General features: G+C 42.2%; 1 long non-coding RNA gene across 1 annotated transcript; it reads left to right on the forward strand.

The window, feature by feature from the left end:
- Window positions 1-506: 506 nt before the first annotated feature.
- LOC123176289 (uncharacterized) lies at window positions 507-2,070 on the forward strand. The gene is made up of 4 exons (XR_006488444.1): window positions 507-1,097; window positions 1,286-1,375; window positions 1,513-1,555; window positions 1,704-2,070. It is a non-coding gene; the product is annotated as an uncharacterized lncRNA (long non-coding RNA).
- The last annotated feature ends 1,752 nt before the right edge of the window (window positions 2,071-3,822 follow it).

The raw sequence follows: 3,822 nt of genomic DNA on the forward strand, positions 1-3,822 counted from the left end.
TATGGTTTACCTGTTATTAGCATCCGTAGCGGGAATGGTTGCCGATCTCTGTTGGACACACTCGGATGGCAGTTCGGTGTGTGCATCAGATAACTGTATCCATTTTAGTTCTGCTTGCTCTGATTAAAGTGGAAAGTACTGCCGTTATCTTATATGTTGTTCTGTTAGGATTGAATACAACAAGAGACGTGCCCATTTCTGTTATAGTACCCCTGAATAAAATGGTAAATACTGCAGTTATCATATACAATCTCTCAGGAGTGAATACCACAAGAAGCGCATTTTTGTTAATATCCCCTGCTTCCTGATGTATTTGTTTCTTGGTAAAAGTGAACTTCCAATGAATATTTTTGTGCTGGAGCAGGCTGGAGGGGTATTCGGCTGTGCACATTTAATTATAGTATCTGGTGGAGATACCCTGTTCAAGGACAGGGGGGCGGGGGTGTGAACTTTGTGAAATCCTGTCCTATTGATGACTTTGCAAACTTATCAGGAGGTGGTGTTAGGAAATCTAAACAGTTTAAACTATATAGGAAGACATTTATAGGTTAGAAACAATCTGTTCTACTTCTGCAGATTATCTAGATAAGTGATGAAGTTTACTTAGTATAGTATTTTTTTTTCTGTCACTTCTTTATCTACCAAAAGTGTGAACCCATGGTATGAGCCACTAATGCAAGCATCGTCATTCTTTTCTGAGTTTGTCTAATTCACATCTAAATGTTTTCTAAGGATGTCACATCTAAGCTCCCACAAATAACGCAGCAACAAGGAACAAAAAAAAAGCTGGGGCAAAAAAAAAATACACCACAAACATAGTGGACACAAGGTTAGACGTGACATAAATGTGTCCTAGACAGACCCTTCTTTTCTTAGTGAAACATCAACTTTCCAAAGACAATATTCCAAACTGGACAGTTGATACATAGAGCTATTTTACTTTAACATTTAAAGTGTGGCTGCAAATCTGGGATGCAGGAGGTGAAAATTCATTGTCTAATCTGTTTCTCAGTTTCCTCTTTCAGAAACGAGAGATTTTTCAAGACCTTGCTCCACTGCTGTGGCACTCCTTTGGCACTGTTGCTGCACTGCTCCAGGTAGGTTACAGTTATTGCACTGTTCTAAATTCAGTCGCAATGGCAAGAGTACATATGTACTTGTGCAGTTCTTGTTATTTAAGTAAGGGTGGTTGTCCATGTGTATTGATTATTTCAATATGAAATTATTGATGGTTCCGCACATTTTCCTTATTCAGTCTGTCATGCTGTTTTGAAAATTTATGCAGGAGATTGTGTCAATTTACCCTTCACTTTCACCTCCTACTTTGTCGCTAGTTGCATCAAACCGTGTCTGCAATGCACTTGCACTTCTTCAGGTATGCTTTTACATGAGAAAGAAAAGGAAACCCTCACTCCTGGTGGGCCTTGTGGTGGATTGAGAATACTACTGCTTTCATATCATGCTTGCTTGCCATCTGCCCCTCAATTTCATTTTACTTTTTTTTAATTGCAGTGTGTTGCTTCACACCCTGAGACCAGGATCCCGTTCTTGAATGGTACTGAGCGCTGCTGTTTCTATGCCAAGTCTTAAATATTTCCATTGTTTATTGTTAAAAAGCTTTCCTCATTTTGGTGACTTTACAGAATAAGTAAATCTTAACTAGCAGTGGTTAATAATTAAGTCTTCTTCTTTTTCCTTTGCAGCTCACATCCCACTGTACCTGTACCCGTTCCTGAATACTACCAGCAAGACAAGACCTTTTGAGTACTTGAGGCTTACCAGCTTGGGTGTTATTGGTGCTCTTGTGAAGGTAAATTAAAACTAGATACTTATGCAAACTAGGAATGGATGGTCCATATAGATTTTTGCTTTAAATGGTGAGAGGGTTGTTGAACCAGAGGGGAAAACAGTGATGGGGATTGGCTGTATTCTTTCTTTTTTTTGTAGACTATATCTTGTTCTTTTGGTATTCTCATTCCAGTAATCCAGTCATTTTAATCAAATGGACTGGTTGGGATTGGATCCCAGGAATCTCAACAGGAACTGTTATTTTTGAAGCAAACAGGCTAATGATTTGTTAGAAATTATATTGTTTCTTATTTTGGATATCCGATTCTGATATGTCAGAAACACAACATATCAAAAGTTAGCAATGACCAAACTGGCATGTAACAGAGACACTATAAAAGATAGCCAACATCCAGTTAGGCCAACATAACAGTGAACAAAACTACTGTCAATCAGCTCAGTTCTAGTGCTGTTGGATTTTTCTCAATTGTATTCTTGCAGTTTTGAAAATTCAGTTCATTCGGTTACTGAAAATTCAGTTAATTCAGTTAGGCACACAAATTTCAGAACTTTTGTGTGCCCTAGTACTTGGTGTTTGTAGAAAACCAGGAGTGTCAATGGGACTAGAATTCACTTGTTCTTATCTGGGTTTGTAAAACTTGTTCATGTACTGAACTACTAATGCCTTGTGATGCTCTGAATTACTTGTGATGCCTCTGAATTACTTGTGATCACATTGAGAAAGACTTGTAAAGATGATGATCATCTTTAACAGAAAACAATTTGTGATGATTTTGCTAGTTTGCTGGGTTTTGTCTCCGACCATCGTGTCGTGATGATTTTGCAGGTACCCCGAGAGGCCCTTGAGTTTGCCGGAATGTCGATTAAGTTCCGTTCCGGCAAATTCGGGTACTCCATATGTCCTATTTTCAGCAAAGGTCATGCTGAAATTTTCCGTGAATTTTAGCATGACTTTGCTAAAAATAGGACATATGGGGTACTTGTGACTAATGCATGGGCCGGGGTATCTTAGTAGTTAATTAAGTAGGATCAAGTGCCCCGGCGTACTTGTGACTAATGCATGGCTTTTAGGGTGCCTCGGTGTCGATAAAAACCGAAATGATGAAAAGTTAGGCTTTTAGGGTGCCTTGGCGTCGAAAAACCCTCAATGATAAAAGCTTAGATTTTAGGATGCCTCGGTGTCGACAAACCCTAAATGATGAGACCATGATCTTGTTCCTTGACAATAACCAACTTTTTGACCAAACTTTGTTTCTATTTAGAGAGAAACATGGCCCACAAAGATGAGGCCGGGGGTTCGGGCGGCAAGGCATTCTGGGAGCTGTCCCAGGAGATGGACGAACAACCTCACTTGTATGAGGCCGCCGCCTTCCCCACCGATCCTGAGACCACGGATGGTGCCGCCGAGGATGACCACACTGATGCCACCACTGATGGTGCCGCCGAGGATGCCACCACTGATGATGGCGGCGCACGCACAGATAGCAACCAGCCGAAGAGGCAACGGAAGGACCGGCGCCCGATCGTGCTCCGCACCCTCAAGGAGGAAGTTACTGAAGTGGACTCCAACGGGAATCCAGCGGCGCCCAAACGAATAGTCAAGGGGTACTCGCTTCAGCTCGGGTGCATTGTCCGGAGCACCGTCTCGATCAACACCGAGAACCTGAGGCATCCTGACCGGGGGAATTTGCGCCACCTCCTCTTCACGAAGCTGCACGAACGATACAAGTTCCCCGCTGAATTCGAAAACACAAGCCTCAAAGGGAATAAAGTGAACAATGCTGCCCTCACGAAGATGAGCAAGGCCCTGTCTACTTGGAAAAGCAATGTGAAGAGAATGATCGAGAAAGGTGAGAGTTATGAGAAGATCAAGGAGAAAAATCCTTCGATCACCGAAGATGACTACAACGACTTCAAGATCAATTGCTCGAGCACCGCAAGCTCCCAATCAAGTGAGTGGGGGAAACAAATGCGGGAGCTGAACATAGGGGAACACACACTCGGTCCCGGCGG

This window comes from Triticum aestivum, unplaced genomic scaffold (assembly GCF_018294505.1).
Source record: "Triticum aestivum cultivar Chinese Spring unplaced genomic scaffold, IWGSC CS RefSeq v2.1 scaffold40903, whole genome shotgun sequence".
Classification (NCBI taxonomy): domain Eukaryota; kingdom Viridiplantae; phylum Streptophyta; class Magnoliopsida; order Poales; family Poaceae; genus Triticum; species Triticum aestivum.